Below are 17981 nucleotides of genomic sequence, written 5' to 3'. Positions count from 1 at the left end.
CATAGAACTGAGAGGCCCTAAAGCGCTGGGAACACCTCACATTCCAATGAGGAGCCTCCTAGCCCAATGTCATGAGGGTAGTGGGGCAACATCAAGGAAATGGGATGGAGATGGCCTGTCTCTTGTAACTCCAGCTTACATTCATTGTGTACCTCCTTGTGACCCCAGCTCCTCTTAGGAGGCAGGGAAATTTTGGCTTCCTTTCCTTCAGTGGGAAAAGCCCTGTTTCCCCAGACTGATCCTTCCCGCTCCACAAAGAATGATACAATAAAGTAAAAGAGAAGACATCATCCCCATTCCAGTGAAGAGTCCACGTCTATTAGTAGTTTGCGTTTCATTCATTTGTGAATTGTTCCTGTCCTTTACTAATTTTTTTAGGAGCCCAGAATTTCATTTTTTTTTAATTGAAGCATACTTGATTTACGTTTCAGGTGTATGTATACACACACACATATTCTTTTTCAGATTCTTTTCCATTATAGGTTATTCCAAGATATTAAGTATAGTTCCCTGTGCTATACAGTAGATCCTTGTAGTTTATCTATTTTACATAGAGTAGTGTGTACCTGTTAATCCCAAATTCCTAGTTTATCCCTCCCCCGCTTTCCCCCTTGGTGACCATAAATTGGTTTTCTACGTCTGTGAGTCTTTTGTAAATAAGTTCATTGTATCATGTTTTTAGATTCCACATACAAGTGATATCATATGATACTTGTCTTTGTCTGCCTGACTTCACCTAGTATGATACTCTCCAGGTCCATGTACCAATTTTTCTGTAGGGGTGGAATTTCCTATTGATTTAAAAAGTTTTTTTACAAGAAGAGTAACTTGCTGCAAATTTGAAAGGTTGTATTTTTGTGTGTGGTCATTCAAGAGTGTGTGTTTGGTCACATAAATGTTGTCAAATCTATAAATTTTTCCTTTATGGTTTCTGCCTTCAGAGCCATGTTTAAAAGAGCTCTACAGGGACTTCCCTGGTGGTCCAGTGGTTAAGACTCCACACTCCCAACGGAGGGGGCACGGGTTCAATCCCTGGTGGGGGAACTAAGATCCCGCATGCCACACAGTGTGGCAAAAACAAAAACAAAAGAGCTCTACAGGCAGCTATTAGTACTACCCCCGCCCCCATACCCCCATCTCTTGAAAATGACAATTCAATCAATGACAATCGAGAATCCATCTCCCCCTTTCCTTCTGACACTATGACAAGAATCCACGCCAGTATCTTTCTTCACTGAGTGTGTATTCTCTAATGAAAAAAAATTTTTTTAACACTAATGAATAGTGTAAGAAAAATCCATAGATAAATTCACAATACTTACTTTTAAAAGCTCTGGGCAACTTTAAATAGCTTTTTAAGATCATTAAAGGGCATTCTTCTCTTAGTTCAATTACTATACTTTTCTTAAAAACCTTTAGCTGGCATTGTCAGGGAAACGCTCCATCTACAAATTCCCAAACTTGATATTCCACAATTTCATTATCGGGATTCCCACTGCTTAACCCTTCTCAGTTTATTTAATCCATTAGACTCCTTATAACCTGTAATCCCTTATCTAGATTGGATTCGATATTGCTCTCATTAACATTCTAGACTCTACAATCACATTGACTCTTACAAATATTAAATAGCTAACATTTTCCAAAGGCTTATTATGTGCCAGGTCCTAGGCTAAGTCCTTTATGTATTCTGTACTTCTCTGACTGCAAGATGTACCCTCTCCTAACCAGGAAGTTTACAGTCAGTGGTATGTTGTGCCTAAATGATGGTTTTTTCCTCAGTAGTACATGAAATAGCACCTTATGATTAACAGCATCTTAGATGAAATATGGAAGGATAACTCATCTCATCGTTCTATCAATCCTGAGGCTGATACTATTATCTCTATTTTTCAGATGAGGAAAGTGAGGTTCAAAAGTTAACGGTCAAAAAAAAAAAGTTAACGGTCACAACATTGTAAATCAACTATATTTCAATTCTAAAAGATTAGAAAAAAAAAAGTTAATGGCAGCTTTCCCAAACTTGCCCTAAAAAAGCAAGTCAGTGTTGGGGACTGGGACTTAAACCCAGGCAACCTGACTCTAGAACCTCATTTCTTAGCCTATTTTCTATCCCTCAGCCAGAATCATCTCTGCCAACTTTTCTCTCCAATCTTACTTTCAGGCACCAAGTTACACTAAAAAGCAACGATTACTAGTCTACTCTACAGCCACATCAAACCTCACCCCAGGCTTCCTCCGACTGTTCAGCCTCTGAATTCACCATAGATTTCCTGGCACAGCACCTACAATGGTTCTTCCAAAACTTCTCCATTACTCTTAAACTTCCAGTACCATTTTCTGATTCTCCCGGCTCACCATCCCAATGAAGGGACTGACTTGCCTCCGACACTACTGGGAAAACCAGCGCAAGCTGACATGAGCTCTGTGCCATCTGCTTTCCTCTCTCGGACCCCATTCCGCTTCCTTCTCAGACAATCTCCCTCCTTACCATGACTAACATTTTGTCACCTGCGCTCCAGATCACTAACTCCATCATCTCTGATTGCTTTCTGTCCATTAACTTCTTTCCCTCAACCTTCAAATAAGAAGTCGTCTCATCAATTTTGGAACATAAGTCACTCGAGGGCATAGAAGACGCTGCTTCTCATTTCTTAATATACTCAGTCTCTTCACCTCAGCTGCATTCACTTGATTACCCTGACCTTCCCTCCTTCACCCTGAACCATTCAACATGTCACCCTTTGAACCTTCTTCTGGAATCCTCTTCCCTTGGCTTCCTGGTTTAACTTCTCCTCTGACCCCATACCTTTCTTCCAGTTCCTTCTTTTGTCTACTTAAAACATGCCTCTTCTTTCTACCACTTCCTAGTTGTGGGCATCAATGGAAGATTCAATCCACCAGCTCTCTGTTTCTCTGTTCATGATCCTCTCCAAATACTCATCCATTCCCGGACGTTCCACCATCATTCCCAACAGATCACTTCTTGGCATCTACGTAAAGCTCCGAGCCCTCCCCTAGGCTTTAGCTTAGTTATGTATCTCCAACTTGCCTGTAGAATACTTAGATACCCCACCTTAAATTCAACCTGTCAATTCTAATTTATCATTCACACAATTTTTATTCCTTCCACAACCAGTTCTTCTCTATTCTTAAGTAAAGGCTTTATTAATTTTCCAGCCACTCAGGTTGGAAACTTAAGAATAATCTGACACCCCTCTTTCCCATTACTCTATAGCCAAATAACCACCAGGTGTCTTTTCACTCACAAAACCCACCCCATCAGAGAGAGAGAACTCAAAGCGCTTTCTTATCAATCTCCTGGCATATGGACTCTACCCTCTCCAAACTGCAAGTTCAAACACCTTCTGTGACTTCCCAGTGCTTCCTCATTCTGGCACGCTGAGGTCCTCAAACGCTCATCCTCAACGTAACCTTTCCAAACACCTCTCCCAGCTCACCACACGGGACCCCATCAGGAATACCCTCTGTGGTCAGTCAGAGCTGCAGACTGGCCTCCAGATCTGTGCTGTCCAACGTGATAGCTCATTGTTAAACAGGTGGCTATTTCAACATAAATTAATGAAAATTTAAAATGCAGTCCTCAGTTGCACTAGCCACATTTTAAATGCACAACAGCCACTCGCGGCTAGTGGCTATGGTGCTGGACAGCACACATACAGCGCATTTCCATCACTGCAGAGAGTTCTCTCGGACGGCGCTGCTCCTGTTACCTCGAGCCTTCCACGCCGCGACTCTGCCCAAATGTCTCTTCCTTCTCCCGGTGCAAAGCCACACGTCCTTCCACATCACGGTGGGCCTCACGTGAACTGTCTGTACAACTTACCCCTATATTACCCTGCAACAACTCTTGTGATGTTGAATTTAGTTTTTCATTTTTGTGGGTCTCCTCACTAATTACTGAGCCCCTCTGAACTAACAGATTCACTAAGTGAAGCATATGCTCATTACCACACTGCATCAAAATGATCAAATAAGGAGATATTTAATACCCCTCTCCTCCATTAAAAAAACATGTTTTCCTTCAGTCTGAACAAAAGATCTTGCATTTAGCTAACTGAATAATGACTTAATTTAACGCCTAATTATAATACTTGAAAGATAATGAGTTCCCTTTTCTTCTTGTGGTATTCGAAACTGAAAGAAAAAAAAAACTATAAAGGTCTGAAATACTTCCACTTTGCATAAGCACACCGCAAAGAAACCACAAAAGATAGACACAGAGAGGAAAATGAATGAATAGTTTGAGTAACTATACCCTAACTATCTGGAATTGTAGGAAAACATATAGTACAGCTGCCCTAAAATTAAGGGGAAACTACAAATAAAGCATTAGAAAATTACACGTATAAATATATTTTTGAATCAAAAGCTAGACCCCTCTATCCTCCTTTTCACAAACATGACATAGTGAATATTTATTTTCACCGTGAGCTCAAAAGCATATAGATGCATAAGTAACTGCTGTGTATGTTGTATGTGTTCCTTGAAATCCAGGCTTGTCTGTCTCAAGAAAATGAGTTAAGAAATCAATCCACCAACCATAGACCTGGGTTCTATATAAGGCTCCTATGTGAACACTAGGAACCAAGCAGAGAGATTTGGGAGAACTGCCAGGTATGGATTCCCTCAAACCTTAGAGAGTTTGATGCTTTATCTTCAAGAGGGAACGTTCTCTAAAGTTCTGATTTTAGCTTATTAAAAAATCACAGGGCTTCCCTGGTGGCGCAGTGGTTAAGAATCCACCTGCCAATGCAGGGGACACAGGTTCGAGCCCTCGTCCGGGAAGATCCCACATGCCGCGGAGCAACTAAGCCCATGCGCCACAACTACTGAGTCTGCATGCCACAATTACTGAAGTCCGCGCACCTAGAGCCTGTGCTCCGCAACAAGAGAAGCCACTGCAATGAGAAGCCCGCGCACCACAACGAAGAGTAGCCCCCGCTCGCCACAGCTAGAGAAAGCCCGCGCACAGCAACGAAGACCCAACGCAGCCAAAAATAAAATAATAAATTAATTTAAAAGAAATCACAAAGATGTTAGATTAAACTGCTCAAATACTGCAGTTCCCAGTATCAGCCTAAAAGCCCAATGCAGTCATTGGAGTTGAACTGTTTTTGAAAGATTGGCTTTTCCCATCTGAAAGACAGCTTTCCTTATGCAAATGAATTCTACAGGGCCCGCTCATTTCTGCAAGTCAGCCAGCAATAGCTGTAAATGTTACTTTTTTGCCTAGGACTAGTAGTACATCTCTAAAACTGACATTATTTTAATAATGAACACCATAGTGAAGATTTTGACTTAGATTTTAAGTAAGTACATTCATGCAACTTAGCTTTTTTTTTTTTTTTAAAGGCAGTAACTCCAGAAGTATTAAAAATACTTCAGGTATTTTTGCAGCAAATCAGATGACAGGTCACCAGATGAGCCTAAATAGTTGCAGTACGACGTAATAGCAGAAAAGGGGGATAAAGAGTCAAGAAATGTCAATTTGAGGCAAAATGGAGATGCCTCTATTTGTTACCAACGCACTTCCTGCTAATCTTGGTACCAAAAATTAAGACCACAGCCTCCAGGCTGGTGAACACATCAAGGTGCTATGCGGGTGGGGCGCCTGGAGAGGGCATGGAGCTCGTGGTGCCCTTCCCCCATACCTTGCCCTGTGCATCTCTTCCATCTGGCTGTTCCTGAGTTATATCCTTTCATAATAAACCAGTAATAGTAAGTTTTTAAAAAAGAAAAGAAAAACCACATACAGAAGTACAATTACACAGAACACTTCATCAGCCTCAATTTTATAACTTTTATAACTTTATATTTCATTTTATAACTTTATATTTCATTTCTAAATTTTTATATTTAAATTATCCTATCCCTTTTCTCCTTAGACCTTTCCAATTCTCTCCCTAGTACCTCCTAACTCCTTCCCTAAATACCCCAATCTCTGACTTTTGGTTAGGAATATGATTTGTTTTTGAGAGCCAAAAGAGGAGATTTGTACAGCAGACTTGCCTAATTTAATTTGAACTTCGTAGAATCTCAGATCTACCATTTTCTAGTAAGGTCCCATTGGCTAAATCAGGCATAAGGCGTTTCTTTTCCATCTCTAAAATTTAAAAACAAAAATCCATTTTAATCTGTAAAAAACATCTCTCTGAGGTTGTCAGACTTGATTCACACTCAGCTCAAACAATGTTGGGTACAAAAAGTTAATATCACGCCAAAAAATTCTTCTTTCCTCCCCTCCCCAATTAACACTGGCTATGCTCAGACCAAAGGCCCGGGAGCACAGCGAGTGAGGAAGGAAAAAACAAACAAATGGGAACTTGACAATGACAGTGATCCAGGTGCAGGCTTTCCCTCCTCCAATCACTGGATGGGTGACTTCAGGCAAGTCCGCTATCTTCCCTGGGCCTCGGATTGCTCAGCTTGATAGGAACATCAAAGTAGCTTTTAACACTCAATATCTCTATTCTTTGTAAAGGAAATTACAAATCAGTGTTTATGAACACACTTGGCAAGGCAGTCCCATGGATGTCCCTCACCTGAAATTTGGGTACTTCTGTGCACACACAAGTTTACCAGGGCATATAAGCATTTTTGGATTAGAGGATGGGAGCGTGACAGGGTATCCAGGGTTTCATCAAATTCTTAAATAGCCCTGACGAAAAACAATAAAAATAAAAATGACTGAACTGTAAGACTATACAAAAATAGACATAAATGTAAAAAAAGAAAAAAAAATTCCAAGGAATTTGCAATGAACTGTTTGCATCTCAAAGGTGCAGTGTTTACCAGCTAAAGAAGACTAATTTTAATGAGATAAACTGAACTACTAGAACTTTCTTTTTTAGTACCATCAGCTTGTGATTATATAAGAAAAAAGCAAGGGGAAAGTGACAGGAATTACCCAGAAAAGCAGAGATAAAACCAATTTGGCTTTGAAATGCATTACTTTTATGTCAGATTTAGTCTTCCAATTATGTTCTGCTTAGAGAGGTGTTAACATTATGTTTCCTTTCTTAAGCACTTAAAGGAAGACAACAGAAGATGGCCCAGAAAAGCACAATAGAAGGCAAAGTTGTCTAAAAGACTAAAAAATAAAAGCAAAGTCATGTCTATACCAGAATAATAAAGCCCAGCAGAACAATGATTATTCAGGTATTCTAGATATATATATATATATATATATATATATATATATATATTTAAAAGTGAGGGGCCTTCCCTAGTGGCGCAGTGGTTAAGAATCTGCCTGCCAATGCAGGGAACACGGGTTCGAGCCCAGGTCTGGGAAGATCCCACATGCCGCGGAGCAACTATGCCCCTGCACCACAACTACTGAGCCTGCGCTCTACAGCCCACGGGCCACAACTACTGAGCCCACGCACCGCGACTCCTGAAGCCCATGCTTCAGCAGAGCACGCGCCTAGAGCCTGTGCTCCGCAACCAGAGAAGCCACCGCAATGAGAAGCCTGCGCACCACAATGAAGAGTAGCCCCTGCTCGCCACAACTAGGGAAAGCCCGCGCGCAGCAACAGAGACCCAATGCAGCCAAAAATTAATTAATTTTTTAGAAAAGTGAGGCTCTAGAGTGAGCTTGCCTTGTTCACTTCGTGGCTAAGAATATAACCACTAGTTGTGCAGCCTGAGGCAAGACAATGAATCACTCAGAACTCAGTTTCCTTACCTGTGAAACGTGACAACAACAGTACTTGGGGAAGTTTTGACACTTAAATGAGATATGAGTATTAAAGACAAGGACACAGAAAAAAAAAATCAGCTACAATTACTTCTCCTACCCAAAGCTCTAAATCAAATTAGAAGCCATGACACCAATGATAAATATGACAGAAAAGTCAGCCTCATTTTATGCCGCAGCTTCCACTGTCACTTCCAAACTCTTTTATTTTAACAAGAGCAACTAGGAAGTAGCAAAAGTAATGGATGTATTTCTTTCTCCCTTCGACCTCGCAAACTCATCCACAGACGTTCCAAGTAGAGAAGCAGCTGAAAGGTGAGTAGAAAGTGAGGATGAGGAGAGGCGAAAGGTCTAGAGCGGCACTGTCCAACAGAACCTTCTGTGACGAGGGGAACGTTCTATACATACATTCTCCATGGTGGTTGCCGCTAGCCACATTAGCTACTGAGCATGGGAACTGTGGCTAGTGCTACTGAGATGAATTTTTATTTTAATTTAATTTTAACTAATTGCAACTTAAATACCCACACATGGTTATGGCTACCTAATTGGACAGCACAGCCCTAGATGACCCATAAATGGAATAAGGATTGCCAGAAATTTAAGCAAAAAATAAGAATCTTCTTTCCCTGAATTGTTTACATGTTCAATTCAAATCTCTCTGTTTCCAGTGGAGACCTGGTAACTATGATTAAAGAAAAAACGGATCAGCGTTGGCATCAATACAGTGCAACTCAGTGTTAATAAAAGGATCAGAGATGTGAAATATGTGGTCCTCTGATATTTTATAAGGTCCCTAAGGCCAAGTTAAATTCAAGCTCACATGAAGCATGATTCAGTGCATGGATCAGAGCTGGAAAGGTCCTTATCGGCACCCTCAAAGCATCTGTTTCTCCACTACCGAATGGAAAGCTACTTAGACAATGCAGACTGAACGTGCCTTAATTTAGCTTCAATTTTTTCAGAAATTCAGAGTTCTGTAAGCCCTTCCCCTTTTCAGAAACACTAGCGTTCCTTGCCAGTTTGGCCTTTCCACTATAAACAAAATCCATGTACCACCCATATCTGAAGGATAACGCCAGACTCCTGCTTAGCTGCCCCTGTAATATGGTTTAATTATGATGACTGAACTAATAGGCTGACATCATAGACTTTTACAGGCTGACCCCATGTCATCCTGATGTATCATTTTGCACCAGTTCAGTGCTGTAAATCAATTTAAGATCTCAAGCAGGTTGAAAAGGCTGGTAATGATGCTTTCTCTGCCGTCTCTGGAGACTCTACATTATACACAACTTACATTATTTATAAAGCCTCAATGATGCTTCCATTAGCCTTGTAAGACTACACAAATGAGATCTTTTATACACACACAACTTGGCCTTGATTATGTAGGCGACTGCAGCTTAAATATACTCATCTAATTACACTCAAGTTTATTCTTTTCCCACTGTAACCAAGTTACTAAACCCAGAATTACTAGAAATAAAAATTACAACCTGCAATTTAGTTTTCAACTAATAAATGTATTTGGAAAAATGAGACTTACTTCCTCTTAATGCTTTAATGAACTTAGTAGAAAAAAAATTAAATTCCAAGAGGTGTAAGAAGTTAATATTTTAAATTGCCTAAAAACCGTCATTTCTCTAAAACGCAAAGGTCATCAGCTCTTCAAGGGTATAAAACCAAAGGATACTGCAAAAAGGAAAAATGTATTTGGTTACATACCTATGCTGGGAGGGGTCAAAACTAAATCAAGGACAAATCCCTACCCTCAGAAGCAACCTGATCCTGCCTGGATCCTCCAGAGGCTCTGACATCGCCCACCTCTAGAAAATCATCTCCCACGACCCTGGTTACAGTTTCCTAAGAACTGCAATATTACACAAATGTACACCACCTGCACAGAAATATCAAATTACTGCAAATGGGAAAGAGGGAGAGAGAGGGGAGGACAAACATTTAAGTCAGTTACAGCACATTTAGGCCTGGCACCTCCATCAGAATTAACACTGATGCAAAATATTTATACTAATTGAAAATCCCGGGGCAGTGCACACTGATTCTGCCCTGATTCTTTTTAAATCGTGGTTCTAATACAGCTCAGCTACCTCCAATAAAGCGTCAAGCGGTAATGAGAAACAAGATGAAAAATCAACATGGGCAGAGAACAGTTTTCTCATTGTGCTACTGAATGCATGTTATCCACGGCAGGTAATGAAAGCGAGAAACGTTCTGAAATAAAGGCATTTGGCGATTGAGCTGCTTGCTAGGAGTTTCAGTGAGAGGAAGCATATACAGAGATCAGGCAACTTCTGTATCATTCCACCTACTCTGAAATTTCAGCTACAATGGCAAGAGAACCTCAGCGGAAAGAGGCCGGCTGTCACAACACTCACGACAACGATGTTTTCTCGGGAGAGGGTTCGGAGACGCGCCTCGATTTTCAGAAGGGAAGCGCCCGGCCGGGGATCTTGCAAGTGCACTGAAACATCGTCCGCGCCGCAAAATAAACAAAAGCCGCAGCTACTGTAGTTGTAAGATCCGGCAGGCATTTGTTCCCCCTCCCTTACCAAAGTACATCAGGGAAACGCTCTCTCTGGAAGCCTTCATATATATTAAGCAACTAGAAAAACAAGCCCACGTCTGTCTCTCTCACACCCAACACCCGCCCCCCCCCCGTTCCTGCAGAAACAACCCCGAGAAACACTAACAAAGACCGGGCGCAGAGTAAATGAACAGTTGCTGCACAGCGAACTCTCAAATACACATGCAGTGAGGCAATCAAATCCGGGAAAGGGAAAGGAATGAGACGACACTCGGAGACTCCGGGGGGTGTAGGCGGAAGAGAAAAAAAAAAAAAAATACGCGCGCCGCCGCCGCCAAACCTTTGAATAAATGAGAGGGAATTTCAGTGCGAACTTTCCTTGACCTCGACCCCCAAGACGCTGCTGGGGGGCACAGGAAGGAGCCTGGCCCGGACGCAGAGGAACTCAGGGCACCGGGTGTCCCTCTTACAACAGCCCCGCTCCGCGGAGAGGGCAGCGCCGGCGGCCGCCCTCCGACTCCCGCAGGGATCGCCCGGGCCGGCGCGGGACACAATGGGCCCCGGGCCGCGCCGACGGCCCAGGCTCGGCTGCAGGAAGGGAAAGGGAAACGGGCGGCGGGCGGAGGAGGAGGGTGGCCGCGGAGGGCTGGCCCCGGGCAGGGCCGGGGACCGAGGAACGCGGCTTCCCCACCGCAGACCCAACAAAGACGCGGGGGGCACACGGGCCCGAGCCTTGCCCGGCTGCCCAGGCGCGTGAAGAGAGGAGGTGGCAGGCTTGCTCCTCCGAGCAGCCGGGAGGCGCCATCATGGGGGGGGAATCCCCGGTCCGCCCCACGCGGGGAAGAGCCCCCTCCCCGCCGCAGCCCGCGCCGCCGGCCCCGCGCGCGATCGTGGCCACCCGGCCGGCCCGCGCCCGCCCCAGCCCGCGGCGGCAGCGGCGGCGGCGCTGGGAAGCCCGGGGCGCCGAGGGGAGGGCGGGGACGCGACGGAGGGGAAAGTTGGGTTCGGGTCTGTTTCGTTTTACCGGGTTGGCTGCGCGCCTGTCCACGCGGGCGCACGAGTTGGCCGGGCGAGCGGGGTGCCCCGCGGCCCCGGTCCGGCCGGCCGGGCGCTGCGCTCGCAGGGTCACTCCCCGCGCCTCGGCCCGGGCTCAGCGGCTCGGCCTCTCCTTCCTCCTCCCGCCCGCCCGCTCGCACACTCGCTCGCTCGCTCGCTCGCTCCCGGAGCCTGGATTGATCTGGTCGCGCTGGCGTCAGGGAGTCGGAGCCGCCCAGCCTCCACTCCTCAGCTGCCAATACCCGGCGCACTCGCCCGCCCGCCTGCTCTCTAGCTCGCTCACACGCGCACTTGCGCGCGCCGCCGCTCCCGCCGCGGCTGCGCGACCAGGGATCCTCTCCAAATTCCCGGCCCCGCCAGCGCGAGCGCTGGGCCCCGCCGGCGCGAGCGCTGGGCCCGCGCCGCGCCTCCAGCCCCACGCCCCTCTGGTTCCAAGGAGAAAACACCACAGCCCCTGCCTCCTTTAGTCCCGGCGGAGCGGTCTCCGTACTTTACCTGCCGGTGAAGTTCCGCGTTCAATGTTTATTTTTTTTGAAATGTTCCTAGAACACGTCCACCGGGCCCACCTAACCGCTCTATAAACGTGGAGTGCGTTTTGACAATTACCTTTCGAGCCTCGCCTTTTTATGTCTAGTTTCATTGCCCCTCGCTTACTCCTCAATGATTTGCAAGCCCTAGAAATTGCACGTACCCCAAAATGGATAACCTAGTAACTATTGCATGTGCTTGTAACAAACCCTGAATCAATACGTGTGTTTTATGCCAATTCGGGATCTAATGATTCCAGTTGGTTACCTCGCTGCTCCAAATAATGACAGATGCCACAATAGAACTTAAAATTTTTTTGATCGAGTTTCTACAATCTTCTAGATGACACCAACTTCCCAAAATAAAACCGAACTAGCTCCCAGATACCTGATTTGCGTAGACATTGAAAATTTTTTTATAAGATTTCATTTTTCTCTTGGCCAGCTCTCTGGAAGCTGGCATGAAATCTTGGATAATTACCATAATGCTGAGTTATGTTAGAGGCGAATAATTATTCTGAGGAATAAATTTCACATGTACCAAAAGAACCATTACCAGCAATATTTTTTTAAAAATCCAATTAATGATACTCTCCAATTGTTCATGTACTTTTACACGTGCACATTCCATTTAAAATTCTTATTTATTAACTATTTTTAAATTTCTGCATTCCATGTTTAATTATTCTAAGGAAATGCAGCAAGTCCTCCAAAGCACATAAAATACTGTTTATATATAGGTCAGAATATTTCTGCTAATTTCTTCTTTAAATGATTTGAGCACTTACAGGTCAATTCTTGGGCCTCATCTTATTTTCCCAAAAAATCAACTTCTGATATAGTTATTCATTCTCTGCTCCTCAAAACAGCAGTTGGAGTGAGCCTTGTTAAATGCCGCTCCCATCAGATCACTCCTCTGCTCAAACCCTCCTTTGATAAATAGAATGTGCTATATCCATACACTGGAACATTATCTAGTCATAAAACGGAATAAGTACTGACACATGCTACATGGATGAAACTTGAAAACACTATGCTAAGTGAAAGAAGCCAGACACCAAAGACCACAAGTTGTAAGCTTCCATTTATACAAAATATCCAGAATAGGCAAACCTATAGAGACAGAAAGAAGAATGGTGGTTGCCTTTGTTTGGGGGAATTGGAAAGGTGTGTGTGTGGGGGGGGGGGGGTGATAGCTAAAGGTTATGGGGTTTCTTTTGGGGGTGACAAAAATGTTCTAAAATTAGTTTGTGGTGATGGTGGCCCAGCTCTGTGGATATACTAAAGCCCACCGAATTGTACACTTTGTGGGCAAATTCTATGACATGTGAATTTTATTTCAATAAAGCAGTTAAAAAAAAAAGACATGACAACTAATCCTTGTTTGGATTCTGGATTGGGGGAAAAGCTATAAAAAGATGTAGAACTGTTCATTTTTTTAAATCTATAGATGACCTTTCCCAGTGCAGCCTAGTAGCCCCAAATGATAATTACTAATACGACACGTGCTGTGAAATTGGATGTTGCCACTCGTGCCAGCTATTTCTTTCAATGGTAATAGAAAATTGGACTGTTTTCAAAAGGACATTATTGGGACAGTTGTGAAAACTTGAATGTGGGTTGCATATTAATATCATTGTATCCAAAAACATCCTCCCTTGGTTCCCCATTTCACTCAAAATAGAAGTTCTCACAATGTGTACAAGACCCTACATGAACTTTCCTTCCCGTCTTTCTTTACCACTCTGACCTGGTCTACTCTCTCCCTTGCTCTTCCCTCAAGTCTCTGTGGCCTCCTCACAAGTTCTGGGACCGCTGGGGCACACTCCCACCTCAGGACCTGTGCACCGGCTGTTTCCTCCCTGGAAAGCCCTTTCCGCTGATGCCCGCATGGGCCTCTCCCTCACCTCCCTCGGGTCTTCACTCAAACATTCCTCTCTCAACGAGGCCCACCCTGACCACTCTATCTAAAATCTCACACCCCACCCACCCACCATATCCCGCCCAAATACACACGTTTTATGCCCTCTTTCCCTGCCTGGTGTGGATGCTTATCACTACCTAAGTACTTCCTTCACCAAAACAGCAGGATTTTTTGGTCTGTTCTGGGCATCGCTGTACCCTCAGTGCCTGGAGCAGGGTCCGGCCCCTGTTGAATAAAGGAATGAGTGAATGAATCAATCTAGCACTGTTCAAGTCACAAGGGATATGGTGCAAACAGATACAAATCCCTCAGGGGGGACAAATAATGAATAAATACACAAATATGCCAGGTACATGGGATGGAAGCCAAAGGGTAACAGGGATGGGGAATGGGGGCGGTTGCTGCATTCATGCGGGTGGGGAAAACCTCATTGACAAGAGGTCCTAGAGGAAGAGGGAGCCTATCACATGATCTGCAGGGAGGGTTGCCAAGTGCAAAGACCCTGAGGCTGAGTCTTCTTCCCCCTTTCACAGAAGAGCCGGGGGCCAGAGCCCTGAAGCAGGGAGAAGCTAGCATAGAAAGGAAGGCAGTGTGTGGCCCAGATGCACGAGGGCTGGTGGCTGCGGAGCTGGGAACACAGGGACCTTCTCTTCTCTCTGCTTCTCTTTTCTTGGTGAAATAGCCCCGGACCCTACTTCCGGAGAAATGGTGAGGGTGGAAGAGATGCTGGAGGTTGGAAAAGAGAGAGGCGCATATGAAACGGTTATCTGTTGGGGGAGTTTGAGAGCAAATGAACCATGGAAATGTGGTAGGATGCCAGGCAGCACTCTTAAGTGCCCATTTGAGGTTAGTGGTCATGAATTTAAAGCAAGGCCAGTCAGCATGGCTGTGGCTTTTCCTCCAGCCTCGGTTGGCCTAAAGGGGAAGAGCTGGGATTTTGCAGGTGGGTGTGATGGAGGGAAAGAGGGTCAGAGAGCGGAGGGTGTAGGCAGGGGAGTGACTCTGGGGAACTGTGATAAGCAGAGAGGTGAGGACACGGGAGAGTGTGATGATGATGGAAAGATGAGAAGATCAAAGGAATGAAGGTGGGAGGAGCGGAATCCAACAATTGCTGGAGCAGGGAACCACCCCCAAAAGCTGGGGAACAGTCTGAGAATGGGATGCTGGAGATTAAAATCATGGAGCTGGGACAGTGTGGGATAATGCCAAGATCTAGCAGTGTGATCAGAGAAAGTGGATGGGCTGAGCTAGGGAGGAGGACAGGATCCTCAGAGAAAAGGAGATATCAAGGGACCGAAGGCAAATTAATTATGCTACTTAAGCAGTTTGTCTCCCCCTGCCCCAAATCAATCACTAATCATTTACAATAAGGTGAGCCCTTAAAATTGGCTGCAAATTTTATATATGCAAACTGTGAACCCAAAAACTTATTTTAAGAGATGGTCCTACTCAGAAAAATAAATGCAAATTTATATATGCAAACTGTGAACCCAAAAACTTATTTTAAGAGATGGTTCTACTCAGAAAAATAAATGCAATGTAGAGTTTGTGTATCAGCTCCTTAAATGAATTTAAGTGAACTAGTTTCCCTGGAACAAGCCTGCCAAGGATCACTGGTGTGGTATTCTTCACATTAAAAAGGGGTACTCCTTTTATTTTGTATCTAGGTGAGAGGATGGATGTTCACTAAACTTATCATGGTCGTCATTTCATGATGTATGTAGGTCAAGTCATTATGCTGTACATCTGAAACTTATACAGTGTTGGATGTCAATTATATCTCATTAAAACTAGAAAGAAAAAAAGGCAGGAGGCAAAAAAAAAAGGGGGGTTGTTCCTGTGATAACTGTGGTGGGGGGCATTATATATTTTTGATGTTGAAATCCCTTTATTCTCTCATCACACCCTTTCCTCCAGAGAACTTTGAACTGTTTGTAATTATAGACGTTTTTAGGCATGTTGTTGACTATTCATGGGAAGACCCTATCAGCCTTCTAAGTTGTGTGTAGGTGGGAGCTCTATCTAGTTTGTTTCCCACTACATCCCCAGAGTTTCCACAGACCTATCACAGTAGACACTCAAATATTTGCTGAAGGAATAAATCTCTAATAGGATGGCTGTGAAAATTCCAATTGGTGTCTTTCTTAAAGTAGAGCATACTTCACAGTAATGGTTCTCATTATTATCCTCACTCTCAAGTCTAAATTTCAGATCTAATTATAATTCTAAGAATTTGCAAAAAGTTGTTAGACTTTTTTCTGAGAGTTTCAAAACAGCCTGTATACTATGTAAAAAGTTCTATGTGAACATTTGATGGTAAATATCATGGTGACAGTAGAATTTTAGATGAATTTCAACAGTCTCTGAAGTCTGTGGGGCGTTCTATAATCCTTGCTTAGAATTATTCTCTGAGACCACATTTCCAGTCAGGGTCAGGTAGTATTTGCAGCATGTAGACACAAGCCTTTGAGGACTGTTCCCTCCTCCATTTTCCTGCCACACAGAACTTCAATGTTGTTATTCCCCAAAACTCACAGTGAATATTCAAGCTACTGAACTCCTAAACTGTAATAAATCGACAGCATTCTTTTTGCTTATCTGACCTCTATTAATTCAACCATTAGTAACAAGGCTGATCCCCAATTTTGTGAGCTTACTACCTACCATTCACCTAACAAATGTTCAGACCCCCAGTTTCTGCCAGGAATGAATGGCTCTGCACTAAACTGCTGAACCGTCACATATACTCCTTGCCAATTAAATCATACGGGAGAATTTCCACAGGTTCATCCCTTCCATGAGATATTCACTTCCCTCTTGAAACCCTCTCATGTCCTTCCTTTCCCATGCTCCTAGTTACTTTGACCTCATGCCTGGACCTCTAGGGTGGTCCCGCAACCCTCCTCCATGCCTCAGGGAACCCTTATATCATTCTCGTTGCTGAAATAATCTCCCAACGGGAGTGGTTTGAGCATGTCATTCCCCTGCTCAGAAAAGTTCAATGGCTTAGCAGTGCCCCCCTAATAAACTTCTAACTTCAAGGCCTGGTACCTAAGGTTCCCAAAGTATGACCCTGACTCACATTTCCTGCCTGGTCTCACTCATACACTCACACGGACATGGGCAAATTTGCAATGGTATTCCCCCAAAGCATCTAAATAGTATATCCTGTGTTCATACTTTGGTGTATGAACCAGAAGCTCCAGTTTTCAAAATCTGACCTATTCTTTAAGGTCCAACATCATCTCTTAGATATTAAACAAACAAAATTACTTTTTAAAGTTGGGATAGATGATGTATTGAACTCAGAATTCTCATTTTAACAAATGAGGGAAATGAAAAGTTAAGTAATTTGCCCAAGGTCAAAAAACTAGTAAATGGCAGAATCAGGTCCAACTGCATGTCTCCTGGGCCAGAGTTCTCTCTTCTCTATACAAAACCCCATCCCAAGGCTTCCTCTGTTCCTTAGCTCTTGCTGTGCCTCATATACTTGGTTTTTATCTATTCCATGTCAAATATCACTCATCCTTTGACATATTAATTATATATCACAAGGCACCATAAGTACATTATAGGGATGGATGAATAATACTAGCCTTCTCTCCCACAAAAAAAAAAGCTAATTTTTTCTCCACACTGACACAATATTTCACTAAATTAGTGACACGGATCTCACTAAAGGGCCTCATCTGACTGCTGTTCTGTATCGAACTCATAATAGCCAGAGCTTACTGAGCATTCACCTGGCACAATGCTAAACACTTGAGAGGAATCATCTCATAGTCTCAGAACCTCCCTATGAGATAGATGCTCTTACCCTCATCTGCTGGTAATAACAGTGCCTAACCATAGGGTTTGTGGGGAATAATAATCATGGTAATAATAACTAACACTTAGTGTTTCCTATTTGCCAGGCATTGTTTTGAGCACCTTACATATATACTGTTAACTCCTTTATTTTTCAAAACCCCTCTATTATATAACTATTGTGTTATCTCCGTCTTATAAATGAGATGAAGCACCAAGATGTTGAGTTGATCAAGGTTACACAGCAAGTATGCTGATGCCTCTACAGTGCTTAGCACAGTATCTGGTACATTGCATGTGTTCAGTAACAGTGGCCAAAATTCTCTTCACTGGTGATTCATAGTGCTGTGCTGAGAATACAATTTCTGCCTCTAGAGTCAAGTATTTTAGGTAGAC

The 17981-nt window shown here is 43.6% G+C and overlaps 1 protein-coding gene across 5 annotated transcripts in view; it reads right to left on the bottom strand.

Annotated features, from left to right (window-relative positions):
* SMAD1 (SMAD family member 1) overlaps nt 1-11841 on the bottom strand; it is an 80169-nt gene extending 68328 nt beyond the window's left edge. For 2 of the 5 annotated variants that reach the window (XM_081224956.1, XM_081224954.1), the window contains exon 1: nt 11296-11588. The gene's annotated coding sequence lies outside the window, so the exon portion shown is untranslated. Of the gene's footprint in view, nt 1-10056; nt 11075-11295; nt 11589-11822 lie in introns of those variants that run through there. The other 3 variants (XM_081224959.1, XM_081224957.1, XM_081224958.1) reach the window with 3 other exon arrangements.
* Nucleotides 11842-17981: the final 6140 nt, after the last annotated feature.

This window comes from Mesoplodon bidens, assembly GCF_964165515.1.
Source record: "Mesoplodon bidens genome assembly, chromosome: 1".
In the NCBI taxonomy this organism is placed as follows: domain Eukaryota; kingdom Metazoa; phylum Chordata; class Mammalia; order Artiodactyla; family Ziphiidae; genus Mesoplodon; species Mesoplodon bidens.
The sequence above is the reverse complement of the archived record's forward strand: the minus strand, read 5'-3'. Positions and strand labels throughout refer to the sequence as shown.